The sequence below is a fragment of the Periplaneta americana genome, chromosome 15 (genome assembly GCF_040183065.1).
Source record: "Periplaneta americana isolate PAMFEO1 chromosome 15, P.americana_PAMFEO1_priV1, whole genome shotgun sequence".
Lineage (NCBI taxonomy): Eukaryota > Metazoa > Arthropoda > Insecta > Blattodea > Blattidae > Periplaneta > Periplaneta americana.
In genome coordinates, this window is record NC_091131.1 from 24,748,263 (window position 1) to 24,774,077 (window position 25,815).

General features: G+C 34.6%; 1 protein-coding gene across 6 annotated transcripts in view; it reads left to right on the forward strand.

The window, feature by feature from the left end:
* Window positions 1-25,815, forward strand: part of Eph (Eph receptor tyrosine kinase) — a 1,260,465-nt gene that overhangs the window by 365,733 nt on the left and 868,917 nt on the right. The window lies entirely within an intron of this gene.

Here is a 25,815-nt window from a genome sequence, read left to right on the forward strand (position 1 = left end):
TACGTTTCTGTGATGTCACATAGAGAAACGTAACCATGTCATTCAGGTACTACCATATGGTGGTAGATGAAAGAAACGCACTCTCCGATATTACCCGATGTCCGATACTACCCGACTCTCCCCTAACCTTTTATAATTAAGCGCAAGGTTAATTAGAAAATTAGGCTGAACGTTTACGTAGTTTGGAAACCTTAAAAACAATATACTTTGCCTACTTTTGAAATAATATTCTGGGTAAATTGGGGACTTTCATACTCCATCGGCAAGTCGACCGTGTTATCAAAAAGGAGGGCGTTATACGGCAGTAACATTTTTTAATAGCCTTCCTATGGATATAAAATTTTAAACTCAAAACATAAGCTTATTTAGAGCCAAATTAAAGAAGGTTGAGTTTTCCCTTAACCAATTGAAGAAGAAATGCTAGGTAACTTTCGGGGTTGGATCTCGGACTCATTTCGTCATCATTAATCCAAATGTCATTGTCAACTATAGCCGGGGCTAATTTCTCGGTGTAGCGTCCTGTATGTTTGCGATATTACGGTGAACTGATCACTACTTCTGCAATAATAGCCAATATCAATATCAAAAATGGACGACAATCGTCCCAGGAGTACCAATATAAATTCTCCCAGAACCACAGACTTCATAATATTCTCTTTTGAGTTTATACCAACTCTCAAAGAGAAATTGTAACTCATTGAAAGGGTAAAGGTTTTTATGGATCACCCTGTATATAGAGTTTAAAGTGTGGTTATTGTGGATGAATGGAACTTTGTTTTGAGGTCCAGTAATTTTCTCCGTGTTCGACTAAGGCTTACCAATACAACTCGTATTGTGGGTCAAAATATGATAATTTCTGAACAATGAATGAGAATCGTGCTAGAGGTACCAATATAAATTCTCCCAGAACCGCAGACTTTCATAATATTCTATTTTGAGTTTATACTAACTCTCAAAGAAAAATTTAACTCATTAAAGTGGTAAAGGTTTATATGGATCATCCTGTATATAAAGTTCCAGAACCACAGACTTCATAATATTCTATTTTGAGTTTATACTATCAAAGAAAAATTGTAGACTTCATAATATTCTATTTTGAGTTTATACTAACTCTCAAATAAAAATTGTAACTCATTAAAGTGGTAAAGGTTTATATGGATCATGTCCACACCTGTGGAGTAACGGTCAGCGCGTCTGGTCGCGAAATCAGGTGGCCCGGGTTCGAATCCCGGTCGGGACAAGTTACCTGGTTGAGGTTTTTCCGGGGTTTTCCCTCAACCCAATACGAGCAAATGCTGGGTAACTTTTGGTGCTGGACCCCGGACTCATTTCACCGGCATTATCACCTCCAATTCATTCAGACGCTAAATAACCTAGATGTTGATACAGCGTCGTAAAATAACCCAATAACTCTCAACACTTCATATGGATCATCCCGTATATAGAGTTCCAGAATCACAGGGTTCATAATATTCTATTTTGAGTTTATACTAACTCTCAAAGAAAAATTGTAACTCATTAAAATGGTAAAGGTTTATATGAATGATCCTGTATTGGGTTAAATTGTGGTTATTGTGGATGAATAAAACTTAGTTTTGAGGTCCAGTAATTTTCTCCGTGTTCGACTAAGACTTATCAATACCAACTCGCATTGTTGGTCAAAATATGATACTTTCTGAACAATGGACGACAATCGTGCCAGGGGTACCAATATAAATTCTCCCAGAACCACAGACTTCATAATATTCTATTTTGAGTTTATACCAACTCTCAAAGAGAAATTGTAACTCATTAAAATGGTAAAGGTTTATATGGATCACCCTGTATATAGAGTTTAAAGTGTGGTTATTGCGGATGAATGGAACTTTGTTTTGAGGTCCAGTAATTTTCTCCGTGTTCGACTAAGGCTTACCAATACAACTGGCATTGTGGGTGAAAATATGGTCATTTCCGTGCAAGTTAAAAATTTGTCAGGAATTTAAAATACTGTCAGTTAAAAAATACTTGCGGTCGGTGAATGTGGCCTACAGGCACGTCTGTGCGTTAGGGACTCTGAAATATACCGTAGGCTTACGAGGCACAAAATACAAGTTTAATGCCTTATGAAATCTACACTTGTAACAGCTTGGAAATCGTCGGGGTTGGTGGGAGGAGAAAAAGGTAACATATAATTTAGTTGCAGCCTTGTTTAAATTTCCTCTTCCAGCCCACCTCCGTTCTCTCTATTCACTTTGGTACCGCAGTTTAAGAACAGTTGCTGCAAGTAAACACAGCCACGATTTTAATGCCCGCCGCTCGTCTTCCAAAATATTATATAATAACTTGTAATTTTGTGTCATATGGCATTCATCCTTCCGCTTATAGCGTAATATCTACAATTTGTTATGCACAATTACTTCAAGCGTACAGAATAATTACTTAATTACAAAAATTATTAAAATATGGACAAGTGCTGTTTGTGATCTTGCCCATTTTTTTCCGAAGTTTTTCAATATCACTTCCTCTCTGAACGGATGTCTCTTCTATGGTAGATGCAAGACTATATAATCATGAGAAATTGGCGGTTTGTAAATCTAAAAAACAAAAACATTATTTTCCCATAATTCATCGCAAAATTTATGAAGTCGAGGTGGATTGTTTTCATAACCACTCTGTTTGCATATCATATACAGGTTTGATGTGAATTTCCTCACAATATCTCGACGTTATATAATAATACTAATAATACATACGTACTCTCCACTACTCAGACATTAAGTATATTTTTATTACCCAAAGTTTAGAACTCTATTTAACTCTGAGGTATATTAGGGTTAAGAGTTGGTAACAAGTTATTTACATGTAAACATCAAGTATTTATGTTTTTAGCATTGATCATCCTCGGTGATCTAGCGGATAGCATGTTGTTATTCGCTGAACCCGAGACTCGTCAGTTACAAACCAGACCAAGATGATGAATTTTAAAGGACGATATATTCCTTAATATGCCCTCGTACTGTGAGATAAAGCTGTAGATGCAATGTCAAATTTAAGGCAAGTAAAGTTTTGTTTTTGATAGATGTAATTGCTATGTTTTATTTAACGACGCTCGCAACTGCAGAGGTTATATTAGCGTCGCCGGATGTGCCGGAATTTTGTCCCGCAGGAGTTATTTTACATGCCAGTAAATCTACTGACATGAGCATGTCGCATAGAAGGCTAGCGCTACCAACTCGCCAACCAGGTCGATTTTTTTTTATAGAAGACTTTAGGCAATAGTTTCTTGTTTCGACGATGAATAGTTTCTACAGTGAAATCATCATGAAACGAGAATATTAGTATGATAAATTATTTTAAATCAATATCATTTAATGTCTATTCCATCAAAACACAACTTTTTCACGGGAAATATTTATGCTGGAGTGCAAAAATGATAACGATGATAGTAATAATAATAATAATAATAATAATAATAATAATAATAATAATAATAGAAATAAAATTTTACGAACATTTCTGACGCTACTAGCTCAGCAACGGCAATGGGTTATGTCACTATTCTGACGTCACTTGCTTAGCAACGAATCGTTGAGATGAAACAGTAATTGTATGGTAAATGCTTTTATAGATGTATGGTACAGTATAATAGTGAGTGCTCTCTAATTATCCGAAGATATGAGAACTCGCTTTATATTTGAATAAGACTATTTCGAGAATAATAATAATAATAATAATAATAATAATAAAGATAACATATTTATATTACTATTAAATTTAATAAGGTATTTAAGTTGCCAACTTAATATATTTCATTGACCGGCATGGTCTTGGCCACCTGCAATATCAAATTCATGGCAAAACATTTGACAGTCGAAGTTGTGATTAATGAAACAGCAACATTAAACAAATATTTGAGGTTATAACATTTTATTTTGACCTGGGTACTTCCATTCAGTGAAATACCGACAAAATGAAAACTCTTGTGATATTTATGAAGGCTATTTCACGAATATATTCATAGATAATTTGTAAGATAGAGGAACAGACTATACAGTGTATAATATATTTCGACTAATACATTTACTAGCATGTTTTTTTGTGTTTTTAATGCTGTTTTCTCGACTATAAAGTTTTAAGTCGTTTATTGTATTAAAAAAAAGCTCCTTGCACAACAGTTATTGTCAGATTGGTCTGAAACTTCTCACAGAGTGCAATTAAATGTTGTTAAATAAAATTTTATTAGCATTTATGTGATAATATTAAGTTCATTCGTGGAATATTCATATTGCACATGCTGTAATGGTAAATTCATGAAGTTTAAAACTGTATTGTGGCTCTCTATTTAGAGTGAGCTCAAAAAACCTAATTCACTTTTATTCCCATGACTGTTTGCAAGCTTTTGAGCAAATATAAACTATTTTTTTTAACTTTGGCGCAAGGAGCCTTTTTTACTGACGTCAATTTAAAATATAATTTTAAATTATTAGTCATAATGGCACCAAATTTTGTCTAGATGATAATGTTGTACTACTAGGTTCAAAAAGTTCCCGGAATTTTACTACCATTTTTCGTATTAATATATAACAAGGGATATTATACATTTGTTTTGTTGGTAACATTCATGATGTCATTTCCTTAAAGTTTGTTGATAATGGCAATTATTGCTTTTGAGTTGTAGGCAATTGTTTATCATAGTGTTTCGTTTGTTCGTCGCATTTTGTAATTATGTCCACAGAGCAAAGTACAAACATCAAGTTCTGTGTTTTGCTGGGGACATGATCAGTATGGCTGATGAAGAACAAAATGAAACTGGTGCTACTTGTACGACCCAGTCCCTAAACGACAGTCATCTGAGTGGAAATCGAAAACATCTCCTCGGAAGCAAAAATTTCGTAGGGACACTTCCAAAGGCAAAGTTATTTTAAATGTTATGTTTTATTTAACGACGCTCGCAACTGCAGAGGTTATATCAGCATCGCCGGATGTGCCGGAATTTTGTCCCGCAGGAGTTCTTTTTCATGCCAGTAAATCTACTAACATGAGCCTGTCGCATTTAAGCACACTTAAAGCAAAGTTATGTTGGAAGTTTTCTTCGACTCTCAGGGTCTCATGCACCATGAGTTCATTCCAGAAGGTCGTACTGTAACGAAAGAATTGTACGTAGAAACCCTCCGTCGCCTCTGGGACGCAGTGAGAAGGAAACGTCCAGAAAAGTGGGTAGAAAACAACTGGTTCCTTATGCATGACAATGCACCTGCTCATCGCGCAATTATTGTAAAGAATTTTCTTGCCAGGCACAACATAACTGCTTTGGATCACCCACCATACTCTCCTGATCTCTCACCACCTGATTACTTTCTGTTTTCCCGTCTGAAAAGTCATCTGAAAGGACGGAGATTCAATGCTGAAGAGGTTATCGCAAACGCGACGAGAGCACTAAGACGGGTTTCACAAAATGGCTTCCAGGCCTGCTTCCAGGAACTCTACACGCGTTGGCAAAAGTGTGTTGTTGCGGAAGGCAACTATTTTGAAGGAAATGCTGTAGAATAGTGTTTAAGGTACGTTGTTTCTATGATGCTAGCAAATTCCGGGAACTTTTTGAACCTAGTATGTAGTCATGTTTATGTAGTTTAAATTTCACAGATTTTGGATGAAAATTGTGGAACTTTTAAAACTCACATAAGTATTCCCTTACACTTAGGCAAATTTTAGTGAATGTAAATGAAGAAATTACCACTGGATTTACTGAATTTTAGATTAAATCCTGTAAGGATGTGAAAACTTTCTAAAAATAATGTAGGCTAAGTTCCTTTTGATAATAAAAAAAAATTGTAATTTACAAGTCTTTACTTTTCTAAATAAACATTTTGTTTCTATTCATGTTCTGGAGATCCCGGACTCACAGGGATTGCTTTGCTCACAGTCGAGGGTGTAACACACATTTCCTCTCACGTCCTAGCGGAATCAATATTCACACTGGCACTCCTCATTTGTAGGTACATAGCCCACGTAGTTGACAGAGCCATTAAATAAAGTAGGAAGCAATGTGGAAGACGCCGGCACTTGACAAAAGATGAACTGACCGTCAAGCCGTCATAGATATTGCTGTAATACAAACAAAAGGTGTCGATTTTACAAGCAATTGTTGCTATGACAATGACGTTATATAATTTTACGTTGCTCATATTTTGTTGGAAAAAGAAGACATCGTGAATACAGAAGCACAAATACAGCAAATAGTGACAATCATATCATTCGGATTTAGGTCAATAAACGAGGTGCTTACTCATATTAGACCTACCTGGGGATAGATATGGATTAAAAATCTAAATGGTGCAGTAAGCATGACTGATCTCTGTTTGGTTTGTGATGCTAACGACAAACGAGCATGGCTGTCGATATCTGTCACTGAGAAGCGAAGTCAACGTGTATGTCTAGAAAAATGTATATCCAGAATACATTTGTGCGTAATCTTTTTAAATCGGTGAGGGATGTAGGGGAAAAGCTTGACAAGCCACACGAAGAATTATATCATTCTGAGAAAATCTGTGGTGTTCGGGTAAAGGGGGATGTAATTTTTTTGTTTAGATGGAATTTTGTTCCTCAGATGAACACACAAGTTAAATACACAAGTGAGTGTCCAAAAATCATAATAATACTAGCAGTAGATGTGTTTTATTTGTGTAGAAAATTATTTTCAATAGGGGTTCCAAGTTTAATTTTCATTTATCTTCTAACTCATTTGTATGATTTATCTCCCTTTACCCAAACAACACAAATATGACATTGTTCAAACTGGGATGTTCATGTAGGCTACCTAGTGCCTAGTTTTCACATTCGTTTCGTATAATAACGGTTGTGCATGTAAGCTATATTTCGAAAAAAAAAATAGGGAAAAGTGGATACTAAGTCATAAGTTATTTCTGTACTGTTTTCTTATACAGGGCTTTCGTTTCAAAACTTCCCAGTCTAAATAAGTAATTATTTAAGTTTAATTCAATTTAAACAAAAAAAACACGTCAATTTAGATATTGAGGGGGAAGTCTGAAATCAGGCTTAATTGCATTTTAGGTTTAACCCCCCCCCAGCCACCCCCACTTTGCGATTTCAAATGGCACCCTTGTATTTCTATATTTTAATATGAAAGAGTGTTCAATTATTGTTTATACATCTCATTCATTTGTTTTCGCATATTTTGTTTTCTATCGTTGCCTGGCAACCTGTATCGAGTCTAGCTTCGAATAGCCCGCATCTAGCCCTGTATTGCCCCCGTCTAGCCCTGGGTAGTCGCGGATAGGCAGATAGATTAAAGCAAAGCCACAACAAGTAGGATAAGGTAGATAAAAAAGAAGACAAAGAAGAAGACTGAGACGTCAGAGAAAGCAACAATCGCCATAGGAAAATTACAGAAGAGAAGAATTGTTTTGTAATTTGGAAACAATAGAATTTTATTGTTCTATAACTTGAAAAAATCGAATTGTTCTACATTTTGGAAACAATCGAATTGTTGTATAATTATGAAAAAATCGAATTGTTCTACAATTTGGAAACAATCGAATTGTTGTACAATTAGGAAAAAATCGAATTGTTGTATAATTAGGGAAAAATCGAATTGTTCTACAACTTGAAAAAATCGAATTGTTCTACAATTTGGAATCAATCGAATTGTTCTATAATTAGGAAAAAGTCGAATTGTTCTACAATTTGGAAACAATCGAATTGTTGTATAATTAGGAAAAAATCGAATTGTTCTACAATTTGGAAACATTCGAATTGTTGTATAATTAGGAAAAAATCGAATTGTTCTACAATTTGGAAACAATCGAATTGTTGTATAATTAGGAAAAAATGGAATTGTTCTACAATTTGGAAACAATCGAATTGTTGTATAATTAGGAAAAAATCGAATTGTTCTACAACTTGAAAAAATCGAATTGTTCTACAATTTGGAAACACTCGAATTGTTGTATAATTAGGAAAAAATCGAATTGTTCTACAATTTGGAAACAATTGAATTGTTGTATAATTAGGAAAAATTGGAATTGCTCTACAATTTGGGAACACTCGAATTGTTGTATAATTAGGAAAAAATGGAATTGTTCTACAATTTGGAAACAATCGAATTGTTGTATAATTAGGAAAAAATCGAATTGTTCTACAATTTGGAAACACTCGAATTGTTGTATAATTAGGAAAAAATGGAATTGTTCTACAATTTGGAAACAATCGAATTGTTGTATAATTAGGAAAAAATCCAATTGTTCTACAACTTGAAAAAATCGAATTGTTCTACAATTTGGAAACACTCGAATTGTTGTATAATTAGGAAAAAATCGAATTGTTCTACAATTTGGAAACAATCGAATTGTTGTATAATTAGGAAAAAATAGAATTGTTCTACAATTTGGGAACACTCGAATTGTTGTATAATTAGGAAAAAATAGAATTGTTCTACAATTTGGAAACAATCGAATTGTTGTATAATTAGGAAAAAATCGAATTGTTCTACAATTGGAAACATTCGAATTGTTGTATAATTAGGAAAAAATCGAATTGTTCTACAATTTGGAAACAATCGAATTGTTGTATAATTAGGAAAAAATCGAATTGTTCTACAACTTGAAAAATCGAATTGTTCTACAATTTGGAAACACTCGAATTGTTGTATAATTAGGAAAAAATCGAATTGTTCTACAATTTGGAAACACTCGAATTGTTGTATAATTAGGAAAAAATCGAATTGTTCTACAATTTGGAAACAATCGAATTGTTGTATAATTAGGAAAAAATAGAATTGTTCTACAATTTGGGAACACTCGAATTGTTGTATAATTAGGAAAAAATAGAATTGTTCTACAATTTGGAAACAATCGAATTGTTGTATAATTAGGAAAAAATCGAATTGTTCTACAATTGGAAACATTCGAATTGTTGTATAATTAGGAAAAAATCGAATTGTTCTACAATTTGGAAACAATCGAATTGTTGTATAATTAGGAAAAAATCGAATTGTTCTACAACTTGAAAAATCGAATTGTTCTACAATTTGGAAACACTCGAATTGTTGTATAATTAGGAAAAAATCGAATTGTTCTACAATTTGGAAACAATCGAATTGTTGTATAATTAGGAAAAAATCGAATTGTTCTACAATTTGGGAACACTCGAATTGTTGTATAATTAGGAAAAAATGGAATTGTTCTACAATTTGGAAACAATCGAATTGTTGTATAATTAGGAAAAAATCGAATTGTTCTACAACTTGAAAAAATCGAATTGTTCTACAATTTGGAAACACTCGAATTGTTGTATAATTAGGAAAAAATCGAATTGTTCTACAATTTGGAAACACTCGAATTGTTGTATAATTAGGAAAAAATGGAATTGTTCTACAACTTGAAAAAATCGAATTGTTGTATAATTAGGAAAAAATCGAATTGTTCTACAATTTGGAAACAATCGAATTGTTGTATAATTAGGAAAAAATCGAATTGTTCTACAACTTGAAAAAAATCGAATTGTTCTACAATCGAGTTGGTTGAAAATTTAGAAATGTTATTGAATATAATCTATTCACAAATCGAAATAAAACATTGACATCCGAATAAACAACACTATCGAACGAGTTAATCGATAGTTACATTCTCAAATCGGATAAATTCAATTTAGTAGTTGTTTCCGTGACTAATAAACACCTCACAGTTGAAGAGATCTGAGCATGCGCAGCAACTCTGGACTATGTCGGTAACTGTTCATTAAGATTTTTAGCGCTTTTTTAACCGTCAGAAAGGACTATCCCTGTTTCAGAAGTTTTGGTTTAATATTTTATCTATAGTAATCTCAGACCTCGAGTGACATTTATTAGGACTATTTCGTGAATAAAATAAGCATGTAAATAATATATCCCTAAAATTCGCTCACAAAATGTTAATAATTGTATAGTTATGAATACTTAACCTATTTAGACATTGTGAAGTCGAAATAGATGAATAACGATTACTGCAATAAAGAAATTGAATGTTATTCAGTAATGCCAATTGAGAAAAGCGAAATACAGGTTTAAAAATGTTAATTTCATATACTGCGCTTTTCGCTTGTTATTATAACAAATACGTAATCATTATCGGCTGAAATCATAATTTAATTTAAACATAATTACAAATAACTGATTAATACTTTAATTAAATGAGCAATTGATATGAAGGAGTGTCATTTTCTTTAGATACAATGGACATGGAATTAAAAGATGTAGATGTGGAAGTAGGATTTCGCACTTTATTTAGTACAATGGATTCATGCTCGTCGATTTACGCGGGAACAGTTGACAACACTGACTAAACAGAAGAATGACCATGCGATAAATTGATAGTGATAAATCGAGCTGCAGAAATTATCGCGATGTATAACTGTGATTGGTTGGAATTCAAAATTTCATTACACTTCATTGGCCGAAAATGGAATGACGTCATATAAACGAAATAGTCGACGAAAATACACTAGCAAGAGGCACAATAACGACTGAAAACAACTGTCTTGTATTTTAAGTTCACATTCACACCATGGCAACGTGTTTCATCTGTAACAGCAGTACTGCCAACATAAATCTGGGGGAAGATGCGTAATAACTTGAACTTTTTTGTGCTGTAACCTGGTCACACTACTGCATCTTTCTTGCATTCATCCAACCCATAATAAAAAAAAAGAGTTCGGGGCAAATTCCTATGGCAATTACACGAAAATAGTGAACGTGTTTGTAATTCCTGCCCCTGGCTGCAGTTAGCGTGTGACAGACAACAGAGCGTTCACGGCCCGCTAGATACTTCAACGCCAGGGGTGTCCAGTCACCGTACATAAATTGATTCTACTAAACACTTTCACATGAATATCGCTACTCACTCGACTGTATAGCCTCTCTCTCGTTGCTGTCTATTACAGGCTGTGCTTCTGGCAGTTATTTTCTGCCGTAAAATGAAGAGAGGGTGAAAAAAATAAAGCGAAAGAGCTTTGAATTCAGTGATATATTCTTTTGTGCCAATGATGCTCAACCACTGTGTTTGTACATGATCTGTTACACTCCCACACTTCAAATAATCCGTGTTCCTAGCTTTTAACGCCTAAAGCAATTTAATCCCCCTTTTCTGGTGTTGAATATTCGTACTTACTACAATTCCAGCAGGATATTGAAACTTTGTAGTCCTTTGATAGAAAATAAATTCCCTTGCTTTGTCTTACGAAGTTCTGAAGGGGTGACCATGCACATTGATGACAATTTCAGCCGTCAGAGGACAGCACAAAGACGAACTTGTCCACCTCTGTGGAATAGCAGCCAGCATGTCTATGAAACTAACGAGACGTCTTCAAAACCTGGTTGGGACAAATTGGTTGGGGTTTTACCTGGATTTTCGACAGACAATTCAAAGCAAATGTTATGCAGTTTACGACATTGGGCGCTCGGGCTTATTTCGTTATCATTAACTTCAAATTTATCATCATTCATTAAATTTCAAAAGATAGTATCGTTCTGACGAAGTTGCAGAACTTTCAGGGACTTTAAACACGGACTTCGTCGGAACTGAGTGTTGCTTATATTGAATCGATATGTCGATGGCCCAGAACCAGACTGTTCCGAGTTCATTTTATTATTTTTTTTTCAGGAGAGCTGTTTTAAACTCCTGACATTCATAGCTTCATGAAACAATTTGGAATAGCTTCATAGCAACCTTATGGAGAGGAATATTTACAATTTTGTTCGATTCATATATTCAGACAAGAACTGGAACACAATGTAACACAGATTTCTTTATTATAAAAAGTTGGACTTAGAACAGTCTGGTTCTCAGCCATCGATATGCAACCAAATAGTGAATCACTATACTTACAGAAATTACGACCCAAAGGACTCCCTACCAGTGGTGTAAAGCATTGTAGAGCAAAGCATTGCTTTACCTGCAGACTTATTAAAGGCTTTACCAATAACCAAAAATGTATTTAAAATAGCCTTAAGGACTTTACTAATAGACGGTAGTATATTATACACACTATTTAAAGGGTTTAATTGATGTTCTGTTATTTGAAGTGTTGTACCAGTGAAGAAGCGTGTTGTGTCAGTGAAATATGAAGTGTGTTGTGTCAGTTTATAGTGGTAGTGCAAAGTATTTGAACAGTGAAATGTTTTTGAAGTGTTAGTGAAATAGGATAGCATAGTCTAGTATATAGGGCCACGAAGTTTGAGTTGTGAGGGTACTAGGAACAATAGACTGTGCAGGTACTATTTTGCATTGTTTGCGATGAGGCGATAGTAGCGATCCTAGTGGTTAGCAACTATCTATAGATGCATATTTACTATGTATTGAGCTTCGTGTCTGTATATACTAGATTGTGTATGAACATATCATACTTGTGAGTTTTAGTTTGAACTCAGGGTTAAGATACAAATTAGACTTAGTTTAAATGTTTTTTTAAGTGATCTTGCTAAATTTAATTTAAGATGCTCATTATTATTATTATTATTATTATTATTATTATTATTATTATTATTATTGGTAGAGCAGCTGGCTCGGACTGGAAGGTACGGGGTTCGATTCCAGGTGGTGACAGGATTTTTTCTCGTTGCCAAACTTTCAGAACGGCCCCGAAGTTCACTCAGCCTCCTATAAAATTGAGTACCGGGTCTTTCCCGGGGGTAAAAGGCGGTCAGAGCGTGGTGCCGACCACACCACCTCATTCTAATGCCGAGGTCATGGAAAGCATGGGGCTCTACCTCCATGCCCCCCAAGTGCCTTCATGGCATGTTACGGGGATACCTTTACCCTTTTTATTATTATTATTATTATTATTATTATTATTATTATTATTATTATTATTATTATTAATAGTGTTTATTATTAATTGCCATTATTGAGTGTAATTAGTTACCACTGCCACCGGGTATTAACCCATTTGCAGTGTAAATAAATACATGCATACATACAAGGGGTGCTCAACCTCCCCATTTCCCTTTCTAATGGTCGCCCATGTTTGTAACATTCACTACTTTCCTAGGAATTGAATCTAATACATTATTCTGAACTTGAACTGCACAGAGATAGTGAGTGGCCCGTATGAATTCAGATGTTCCTTTTATATTTTGTGTTATGTGCTTCACATGGACTGGACACTATAGTGCGGCTGGGCAGATTCCTAGAAGAGGGTCCAACGCTGCGTGCCGCGAGGCCGTTTAGTGCTGCAGCACCTGCCTCTAGTAGTCTCAATTATTTGCACCCGGCCAGCACAGCCACGCTATTCTTCCTCACCGAGGGAAAATCTCTTCCGATATGAAACCCATCACCATGGCAACGTGACGTTGCGGTTTCTATTTTGTTATCGGTTTATCTAACGATGTTTTCGACTGCAGATGTCACTAAATGTCGATGGGATGATAATGACGACCCCGTGGACAGACACGTCATTTTCTTGTACTTCCGGGATTTAAAAATATATATATATTTTTTCATGAAGTGAAGTAGGCCTATTTAGTTTGCAGAAATAATGTGAAACAGGGTTGGGGAAAACGAAGAAAAAATAAGGAATAAAATAATCATGCAAGTTAGCAAAAGAGAAATAGCAATAATAATAATAATAATAATAATAATAATAATAATAATAATAATAATAATAATAATAATAATACTACTAATAATAATAATTCTGTATTTATACTGGCAGAGTTAAGGCCATAGGGCCTTCTCTTATAAAGTAAAGAAACAAAATGGAAGACATGCAAGATATGAAAAAGAATGAAAATTAATAATCATCACCACCATCATTTCGTCCACACCTGTGGAGTAACAGTTAGCGCGTCTGTTCGCGAAACCAGGTGGCCCGGGTTCGATTCCCGATCGGAGCAAGTTACCTGGTTGAGGTTTTTTCCGGGGTTTTCCCTCAACCCAATATGAGCAAATGCTGGGTAACTTTCGGTGCTGGACCCTGGACTCATTTCACCGGCATTATCACCTTCATCTCATTCAGACGCTAAATAACCTAAGATGTTGAGAAAGCGTCGTAAAATAACCTACTAAAATAAAAAAAAATCACCATCATTTCTTCTTCTTCTTTTCTCCTCCACTCTGTGGATTATAGTAAAAGAAATTGTGGAAAATATGAAAGATTACGATATGGGAAGAACAAAAGAAATACTGAAACAAATCACTGGTTGAAATTATTAGACAAAATAAAATGAAAGAAGGATAGACATAGAGAAATATGACTGAGAAAAGTTAAAATGAAGAGCTACCGTAATGTTTGAAGAAAAAGAAGTAACCGGAAGAAAAATGAATTAGCAAATTTAGGAAATATATGAATTATTGTATATTAGAAAGTAGAGGGAAGGAAATATCAAATTAAAGAAAGGGAATAGAAAACAAATTAGTAAGAAGTAAGAAACGATAGATCGCTTGCCCTCGCAAGAGAATTTGGGGCTACGAAGAAGAATCTCTGTGAACTCCAAGCTTATTGGCCACTTGTCTCACTCTGATTTTCAGAGTTTCATTGAAAGAACTTGGAGAATTTTGAAAGGGAAGGAAGCCGTAAATGGACATAATGTAGTTAGAGTATATAAATAAAGAGAAAAATTACTGAAAATAAATAAAAAGTGAGTAAGTGAATTAACGAAATAAAGAAATTCTGGAACAAATGTAGAACAGAAAATTGAGAAAGGGAAAGGGAAAATTTAGAGAGGAAAGAGAAAGAGATAAATTAAATAAATAATGAATAAATAAATAAATAAATAATAAATGAAAATAAACATGCAGGCAAGGGGAAAGAAACTTAAGGGGAGGCAGAAGTGAAATTTTCGAACAAAACTGAAGAAAAAATGAAAATTTGGTTTTTTCCATTTGTATTATCTTTATTTTGATATTCCGATGTTAGTTTTTGATTTTATGCCCTTAAAAGTATGAAATTAAAACCAAGATAACTGTATTACTATATTATTCCCATAATAAACTAATACCCATCATTATTTATATACCTTCTCTGAACATATAAATAAAAATAAATATTGAAAATTTCTTACAATATGGTGCATGGAGCATTTTATATCAAACGATATAAAGTTTTATAAAATTATTAATATTTACAGAATTACTGTACTTAGAAAGTTGAAACTTGGTATGTCCATTACTAATAACATAGTCTACTTAGTATTCATGATCAATTTCAAACAAATCAGATAAATTTTGTTGATTTTGAAATATTCACCTCTGCCTCCCCTTAATTGAAATCGAGATTTTTCTTCTTTGTTATGAAACGGTTAAAGCAAAAATTTTACACAGTGTATCAGTTAAACAAATTCAGAAATATCGATTTCAGGTTTATAGCACCCTTGGCACCTGGAAATTTGTTTTTGACACACCATCCATCTGAAGTTATATTCCATACAATGTTGCAAGCACTAGCTATCATCTCGTGCACAAGACTCAGGCTTGCTGTGCTCTGTGGAGTATCAACTCGGACTGGAAAGATGAATACCGTGTCGTGAAGACGTCTTTTTGTTTGTTTATTTGTTGTAAGCAGTGTTATTTAATTTTAGTCCGAGTCGGAATAAGACGAGAACAGCACGTTCAGCCGCAGAGCCCGTTTGTCATGCGAGGGCCTGCCTCGTGCTGCAGAACGCAGAGATATGTTTCCGGCAGGGTCAAAGGCGAGGAAGTGTATAGATTCCACAGTTACACGCTTCTGCAGCTCTACTGCTTTATGGGCAGAATTCAAAATTAATCAGCCAGGCTCCCTAACAAGAGGAACCGTGTTCTTCATCTCGATTTTTATGACGATCAATCAACTGAATTTTTAAAGAGCTCGCCACGAAATGACATCGGTGCAATAAGCAAGGGCTCTTAACAATGTTTGGCATTGTATTACATGACCACAGTGGCCATAAGTTAGAGTCTTAACCACTTTCACGTCAAATTCAGAATATAAAGTAGTGGATGCTATGGCCACTAGCTTTCCTCGATGGTTACCATGTCTGCTATTAAATCCGAGGGTCGTGAGTCCAGAACTAGAAGAGATCCTTATAACCAGGGCAGGGTATTTATGGAGATTCCGAAAATCACCACATAATAGACATACAATAAATTGTTACTAATCTTTACGAATTAAGTCATTCTGATTAATAATATGCGGATAAAACAATCGCGACAAATCGCGAAATAGAGTTCTAATAGTGAAATATGAACACATTCGCGAATAATTACTATTGCGTCGTTTTATAGCGAATTTCATTTTCTGAGTTTTTTCGGATTTTTTTTTTTCACTTAAATTTGTTAGACTATATAATAATAGGCTACATTACATGGTATTCCAGGTGTTCTGATTACATTAATGAACTCAAAAGACGGAGAATTCAACATTTCTCTAATAAATTGAAAGTGTTAATTTGAGGGCTGCAAGTTTTTGTTTTCGTTTTTAATGAATGTGTGTTAAATATAGGCCTAGTCTCAATGCAACAAATATTGTCTATTGATCACACCGCACCTTTACCAGAATCCAACGAACCTTTAATGTTAATTATTTTGAAAGTAATATTCATACTGAGTTAATACTTCCAATTTCAAAATACAGTAATTGTATTTTCCAAAATGTCAATTAAACTCTGCCAAGAATACGAATCAATTTCGAACAATCTCCGCCGACACCAATATTAACCCTTAAATTGACAATGTATCCTATAGGATACAACAGGTTAATAGGCTATATGCTATAATTTTAATAGAATAGAAAAAAATTCGTAGGAAAATTAAAATTTCGCAATACTATAATATTGCACAACATATAAAATATGGACGTTGCGATAGTTGTTTTTTTACAGTCCGATACGGTTTAATAAACTAGTGTCAGAAATGAAGTTTTGCCAATTTAAGGGTTAAAAAAAAAACAAATGATAAAATTAATTTCTATAAATACCTGCCCCTGCTTATAACAGTGTATTTTGAACCAGACGTTTTCCAACTTTTCGAGACTGTGCAGCCCTTCACATGTCACATTTTCCGTGCGACGCTCATGTACCCAAAATAATAATAATAACAAAAAAAAAAAAAAAGCCCAACTCCTATTTAGTGGTATTTTAAAAGTAAATAGCCTACTCATTTACATTATTAGCTTGTATTCTGTTAACGTTACACGCATGCTACGTTTGACTATACGTTATAAATTCTAGTTTCTCCTGGTAGCCACGACGGCCCAGAAAGAAACCGCAGGGATCGCGACGCACAGTTTGAGAACCCTTTAACTCTTTAGGCTCTATATTTGCGAACTTATATAATTTTAAGCAACAGTCCAAAGGCTGACTGGAATCTCATAACCAATAAGGCATTACTCATGGGCATAGGTAGGAAATTCGTACCAAAACAGTAGATTAATATTTTTTATTTTAGTAGGTTATTTTACGACGCTTTATTAACAATGCAGGTTATTTAGCGTCTGAATGAGATGAAGCTGATAATGCCGGTGAAATGAGTCCGGGATCCAGCACCGAAAGTTACCCAACATTTTCTCATATTGAGTTGAGGGAAAATCCTGGAATAATCTCAACCAGGTAACTTGCCCCGACCGGAATCGAACCCGGGTCACCTGGTTTCGCGGCCAGACGCGCTAACAGTTACTCCACAGGTGTGGACCAACCAAAACAATAGATTCCAGTTGAGTACAACGAGGAGGATCGTGATTTTTGTCCACATCGATAGGAAAATTACTAAATAACAATTTATCCTTCTGCGTATTTCAATAGTGTGGACGGTTTTAGTGCAAATTTAATTTAAAAAAACCTCTAATTTGAAGCCACTGCACGATGCGATTTGGTTGCAACACAGCGCCAGAGAACAGCTCGTCCAGCGAGACACACCGAGTTCGTTGACCTCTTACATCTGTATCACGAGAAGAGTGTGTTAGCGGCTATATTCCCGGACTGTTGGAACTTCAAACTTAATTTTCTAATTAACCGTGCATTTAATCACAAAACGTAATATAAGTTTTCTATTCATTTGAATGTACCCTATCGTCCCTTTCAGTTTGCAAGGTTATTTCATTTCGAGAGCGCCGGGGTGCCCTAAAGTTCATGGGCATATGTTATTGTTCTAACACCCGAAATGTTTTCAGTAAGTTATAGTAGTTTTGTTTATTGTGTACGTAAGTTAATGTCGACGAAAGCTATTAAAGTAGAAATTTAATACCTAATGTAATTTGTCCTTCATATTACAAAATTAAAATAAAAATACTAAAAGATTTTAAACCGAAAACATTGATATCTAACTACAGTCCCACACTGCCTATTAATGTATTAAAAAAAATTCATTTTGGTTGAAAATGGACTTGTATGGTTTCTCAAATAACCGATTCAATTGTTAGACATCCGAAATGTTTTCAGTAAATTATAATAGTTTTTATTTATTGTGTACGTAAGTTAATGTAGACGATATCTTAACTATAGTCCTATACTACCTATTAATGTAAAAAAAATAATTTTGGCTGAAAATGAACTTGTATGGTTTCTCAAATAACCGATTCATTTGTTGGAAAGAGCTACTCTCTCTTTTTTTTTTCTTTTTTTTTTTGTGGTGTTTTTATAATTTTCTTCTCTTTTCGTCATTATTCTTGCTTATTTGCTAGCTTTAAAAATGATTTAAAGCCACCGGCATAGCTCAGTCGGCTAAGGCGCTTACCTGCCGAACAGGAGTTGCGTTCGGGCGCGCGTTCAATTCCCGCTTGGGTTGATTACCTGTTTGGGTTTTTTCCGAGGTTTTTCCCAACCGTAAGGCAAATGTCAGGTAATCTATGGTGAATCCTCGGCCTCATCTTGCCAAATATCATCTCGCTATCACCAATTCCATCGACGCTAAATAACCTCGTAGTTGATACAGCGTCGTTAAATAACCAAGTAAAAAAAAATAATGTTATATGTAATGTTATTTTTAAGCTATGCAACACTTGAAACCAGACCTCTTACAAGGATAGTAGCTCCGCCTACAAAAATATGGCGGCTTACTTCCGGTAGAAAAGCGGACAGAGTTGGAATTTTCTTTGTACCTAGCAACTGTTTTTATTTCATAGCTATTGCTGGAAATATTCTCTCTTTGTTATTATTTTTTTGGTGTAAAATGCCCATATTCGAGTTGCAATGGAATAACATTAAGTTTTGTCATGAAGGTTTATTCTGACGTCACTGGTGGTACGTCGGATCTCATGCTAGCAGGCTAGCACAACTCCATGCTTCAGCACTGAGCTCAGTTCCTTCTGTTGCAGTATTTTTGTTTGCTTGCATTTTGACAGTGTGGCAGTCATTGTGAACAACATGCCTATTGTAACAAGAAAATTTTATGCCGTGGGATTAAACCCCGGACCTCACTTCACTAGCCGACGTACTCCTCTCATTTTCCTGTCTGCGGATTATAACGGAAAACGAAACTTTAGCTTTGTGCTCTCTTGCAAAATGGAGGAAGTGAACAATCGTAGGTGCAGTTGGCGATGCTCTTTAATGATGTGGCGTCTAGACATGACAATTTGCATGCAACATTCTGTGTTGACAAACACGAATCCTCCAACAATATTTATCTCACGGATGTACCACTTCAAAGAGCTACGAGGTTTCTTTTCTGCAGCGATATCATGGTCTCCTCTTGAAAGTTGAAAGAACATTTCTGCCAGCAAGTGTAGGATTTCGTGAAAACGAGCGAGGGGGAAGAATGGTGGCAGAAGAACTGATTAATGAATAAGATAACCTACTGTAAACCTTTCAGATAATATTAATGTAACAACTTGTTTACTACGAAGTCCATTCTTTACTCCAGACGTGATTCAAGGGCCTTATTCACGAAAGTATAAGTTACAAATTACAGACGAGAAAAGTTAAAAATTTTAAAATTCACAATTTTTTCGTGTTTTACAAAAAAACTCTTGTAAATTTATAAGTGAAGTAGAAAATAACAGGTTTCAGGCCATGATGCTACAAATTCAATTGTTTACAGTATTACAAATTGTGTGTTAGAAATTTTGTAACAAATTCTTACCTTACTCTTAATGTGCCTAAATAGCTGAATTGGTGGTTATATTATTTTAGATCCTGAAATTGGCTAAGGTGTGTTTTCTAAAAAAGAATAATAATAACAATCTGGTGATAAAGAATTTGAGATTTATCTGCAGTAATCTGACTAGAGGTTTCGATCTAGATACTGTATAATCAGAGAATTTAGTTCCTTGGTGTGCTCAAATTTTGTATTTCTTTAAAATGTCAATGTAAACTACAACAACAATAATAATAATAATAATAAAATAATAATAATATAATAATAATAATAATAATAATAATAATTTACTTATAAATGACTTTCAGACAACCCGGAGGTAGATTGCCGCCCTCACATAAGCCCGCCAAAGACCTCTATTCTGAGCAAGATTAATCCAGTCCCTACCATCATACCTCACCTCCCTCAAATCCATTTTAACATTATCCTTCCACCTACATTTCGCCTATCCAAAGGCTTTTTTCCTTCAGATTTCCCAACTAACACTATGTACGCACTTCTGAATTCACCCATACGTGCTACATGCCCTGCCCACCGCAAACGTCTGGATTTAATGTTCCTAATTTTATTATGTTAGATGAAGAATACAGTGCATATAGTTCTGCGTTGTGTAATTTTCTCCATTCTCCTGTAACTTCATCCTTCTTAGCCCCAAATATTTTCCTAAGCATCTTATTCTCGTCCTCCTTCAAAGTGAGAGTCCAAGTTTCACAACCATACAGAACAACCGGTGATATAACTGTTTTATAAATTCTATCTTTCAATTTTTTTTTATAGCAGACTGGATGACAAAAGCTTCTCAACCGAATAATAGCAGACATTTCACATATTTATTCTGTGTTTAATTTGCTCTCAAATGGTCTCAGTTACTGATGCTCCAAGAAATTTTAATTTTTTCACCTCTTCAAAGGATAAATTTCCAATTTTAGTATTACCATTTCGTATTATGTTCTAGCCACGAGACATAATCATATATTTTGTCTTTTCGGGATTTAGTTCCAAATCTGTCCCATTACTTGCTTCAAGTAAAATTACCGCGTTTTTCCTAATAGATCGCGGATTTTTATAATAATAATAATAATAATAATAATAATAATAATAATAATAATAATAATAATAATAATATCTATCATTAATAATCATGCAGTTACTGATCGTGGAAGTTTTATTGTTTGGCGAAAAAACCGGTTAAAGTAGATCTGCTTCCCTATTTAATTTTAACCAGTATCAAGAATTAATACTACTACTACTACTACTACTACTACTACTACTACTACTACTACTACTAATAATAATAATAATAATAATAATAATAATAATATCTACCTTTCATAATAATCATGCAGTTACTGATCGTGGAAGTTTTATTGTTTGTCGAAAAAGAAGTGGTTAAAGTAGACCTACTTCCCCTTTTAATTTTAACCAGTATTAATAATAATAATAATAATAATAATAATAATAATAATAATAATAATAATATCTGTCTTTCGTAATAATCATGCAGTTACTGATCGTGGAAGTTTTATTGTTTGTCGAAAAAGAACTGGTTAAAGTAGACCTACTTCCCCTTTTAACTTTAATCGGTATCAAGAATTAATAATAATAATAATAATAATAATAATAATAATAATAATAATAATAATAATAATAATAATAATAATAATTTCCGGTCTTATTCACAATACCATGGTTCACCATCGTGCCTACAGAGGACTCGTTAGTCTGAGTGATATTTTACGCGTAAGAATTAATAATAATAATAATAATAATAATAATAATAATAATATCTGTCTTTCATAATAATCATGCAGTTACTGATCGTGGAAGTTTTATTGTTTGTCGAAAAAGAACTGGTTAAAGTAGACCTACTTCCCCTTTTAATTTTAACCAGTATCAAGAATTAATAATAATAATAATAATAATAATAATAATAATAATAATAATAATTTCCGGTCTTATTCACAATACCATGGTTCACCATCGTGCCTACAGAGGACTCGTTAGTCGGAGTGATATTTTACGCATAAGAATTATTATTAATAATAATAATAATAATAATAATAATAATAATAATAATAATAATAATAATAATAATTTGTAAAGATGCTATGAGTACATGTATTCTTGTTTCTACAATTTGAGCAATGCCATGACAGCTAATCTCATTGCTTCCTTGATATATTACAGTCTCAGCCCATTAACACCAAACAGCGTCCACACTTCAAAAGCGTCTTCAAATAAGGAAGCAACTAACCAAAGTTAATCTTCACATAGATACGCAGTCTGTAATTTCCTGTCCTTCTGCCACGGAAGAGTAACAACATGAAAGAGGTGACTGTGTGTGAAATGCAATATAAAAAGTAACACCCCGTCCGCGACTATCACATGGTGCACCCGTACAACTTCCTGTCCTTTACGCCATCTTGCTCCTGAAAGGCGTTCAACTTCAAAAACAAGGGCTTCGTCTCCCTTTTAAAGAGTAGAGAGTAATTTAATTGTCGACATTTTTTTTTCTTTCATAACTAAATTTTTATTGGGTTACGGACGACTCTTTGAACGATACTTTGGCCTCCCAGGGAAATATGAAAGCCGTTCCTCTTGGGTGCCCCAGACACACAAGAGCACGTCCTTCCCAATTAGACAAAAGCTTCCTTCGAGGCACGATAAAAACTTATCTCAGGCATAAATCTGAGAATCGGGAAGAACAGTAAAATTCAACGACAAAACGAAACTTAAATTACGTTATGCTTTTTATAACTGATGTTTCTAAACAGTACTCTGTGTTGCAACGGTTGGCTACAGCTAGAATCCAGATTTATATCAGGGTTTAAGCTAGAAAATAAACAGTTGTCGCAAAAATGCACAAATGAAAAATTATACAGGGATATCATTTTATTTTTACTTCAATTTTTATTGTACCTGAGTTTTTGAATGTACTTCACTCCCATCCTGTCTACTAGTAAACTCCCAACCGTCCTCCACACAGAACCAAGGCCGCGTACGCAGTCAAAGTCAGTAAACAGTGCTGAGTGAGTATTGTACGTTCCAGAAATATGTTTGCGTTTTCCAGTGACGAAATATTGAATCATATTTTCGCACAGGTACTGTCTTCCGTTTGCCTACGTCGCATCCCGGTTTCCCCCACCCGCTTCTGCTCGCCATCTGTAAAGGCTAGTAGCTGGGCTGTCTTAGCTCTTTTCTGAAAACATCAATTTGTGTTAGGAATTGGACGTCTACGTAATATTATACAACTGTTTAAAATAACTTAAATAAAAGGGCCTCGTTAATTAAATAACTGTCACGTGATTTCTCTCCTTTCTACGACCCTGCGACAAAACCACTTGGACGGACAGTAGATAGCATGTCTGAGTAATTTTATTTTTTCGGATCGGGCAGAAGTGAAGATTGAATTTACAGTATGAAATGTACTCTTTTATAGAGTAGGTTCAGAATTATTTCAGCATGAGTTACTAGTACGAAGGACGAGACTGGTAATTGGAATTAGGCACAATAGTCTGTAGTGCGATAATATGCAAAAAAAGAACTGAAGCCTGTATCAAAATGAACGGTTGCCATTTTCAAAATTGTGTTTAAATATCCATATTATGATTATTTTTCAATTTAACTTCATTCTCTATAATGTACGCTAATGTGCTGCAGACAGTATAATGTACACTGCATAATGAATACGTCCGAATGGATAGCTCAGTTCGTGAGTAAAAGCGTTAGTACAGTACTGTATTTTGATTAAACAAAAACCTAATGAAAATTATAAAACTCAAAATCGCGATATCTCCTAGTTTACGTAAATGGATGAACTACAGGGACATCATTTTATTTTTACTAACATTTTTAATATTAACCTGGCTATACCTTTAGAGAACCGGAGACGCAGTTTGCTACCCCCTTCCACGACTGGAGTTCGATGATACTGGCGTAAAACACAAACAAATCAATCTACTAGGTATAGGAGGGAGAAAATTAGTTCATCCATTTACGTAAACTAGGAAATATCACGATTTTGAGTTCGATAATTTTCATTAGGTTTTTGTTTAATCAAAATACAGTACTGTATTAAGAATAAGTATTTTTACTCACGAACTGAGCTATCCATGCGAACGTATTCATTATGCAGTGTTTATTATACTGTTACAGCACATTAGCGTACAATATAGAGAAAGAAGTTAAATTGGAAAATAATCATAATATGAATATTTAAACACATTTTTGAAAATGGTGTCCGTTCATTTCGATACAGGCTTCAGTTCTTTTGTGCACATTATCGCACTATAGACTATTGCATCTAATTCCAATTACCATTTCGTCCTTCGTACTAGTAACTCATGTTCAAATAATTCTGTACCTACTCTATAAAAGAGTATCTTAAGTACTGTAAATTCAACCTTCACTTCTGCCCGACCCGCAAAGATAAAATTACTCAGACATGCTATCTACTGTCCGTCCAAGTGGTTATGCCGCAGGATCGTAGAAAGGGAGGAAATGACGTGACAGTTAATTACTTAACGAGGCCCTTTTATTTAAGTTAAATTAAACAGTTGTATAATATTACGTAAACGTCCAATTCCTAACAGAAATTAATGTTTTCAGAAAAGAGCTAAGATAGCCCAGCTTTTACAAAAGGGCGAGCAGAAGCAGGTGGAGGAATCGGGATGCGACGTAGGCAAACGGACAGTACCTGTGCGAAAATATGATTCAATATTGAAAGGTCTTTCGTCACTGGAAAACGCGAACATATTTCTGGAACGTACTATACTAACTCAGTGCTGTTTTTTTCTATATGCGGCCTTGGTTCTGTGTGGAGGACAGTAAGTTGGAACTTCATTAGTAGAAAGGAAAGTAGAAAAATTGAAGTAAAAATAAAATGATGTCCCTGTACTTTTTGCCAGTATCATCGAACTCCAGTCGTGGAAGGGGGTAGCAAACGGTGTTTCCGGTTCTCAACCGTTAATCGTGCCAGGTTAATATTAGAAATGTTAGTAAAAATAAAATGATGACGCTGTATTTGTGCAAAGTGCGAAATATTTGTCCGGTTTTATAAATAATTGTGAGGAAGATAAAATTAATAAAGTATGCAGATATAAAAAGTTATGTAATTTGTTTCTTCGAGTTTTATTACTTTCAATCCATCTTATCACACTCTAGATATATTTATGTAAGTAAATCATTACACGTATTCTAAAGAAAATTTCATATCTTAAATTTTGCATAAACTGTTGTTGTTCGGAGGGTACAGTGGGCAGTGACATATACAGTATTTATAGCATGGAAACGTCGTTATTTGTTCATCTCCAAGAATGCCATCACGAATTCCCATAAATTGTTGATTTCACGAACGATCAAGCAACCCACTTATCCTCAGCGCGTGCGGTTCACAACGGCTGCTGAATTTTTACGCGACCCCTAACATTGGAGTCAAGTTCGTGTTGCTCGTATTAGCCCAGTTGAAGCATAATAGCTACAGCTCCGGTTGTACGTCGGGAAGCCGACAGCTTCTAGCCAAATGGATCGCGTTCGATCCTCGGTATACACTGTGCAAATTTTACCACCATCGGCGTCATGGGTTTAGACCTGTTGACCTGTTGAAAACTTCAATTCATTATCCTATCCGAGGTTTGTGTCACGCAAAAATGTATCAGACGTTGTCGCAGTGATTGGCATTGAAGTCGAGATGTTTTCGTTAAAAATCAGCGCTGTTGATTTAATTTTGGACAGCTGATTTTTTATATTTGTTTATCTGCTGCGAAGTTCTAACAGTCTGCAC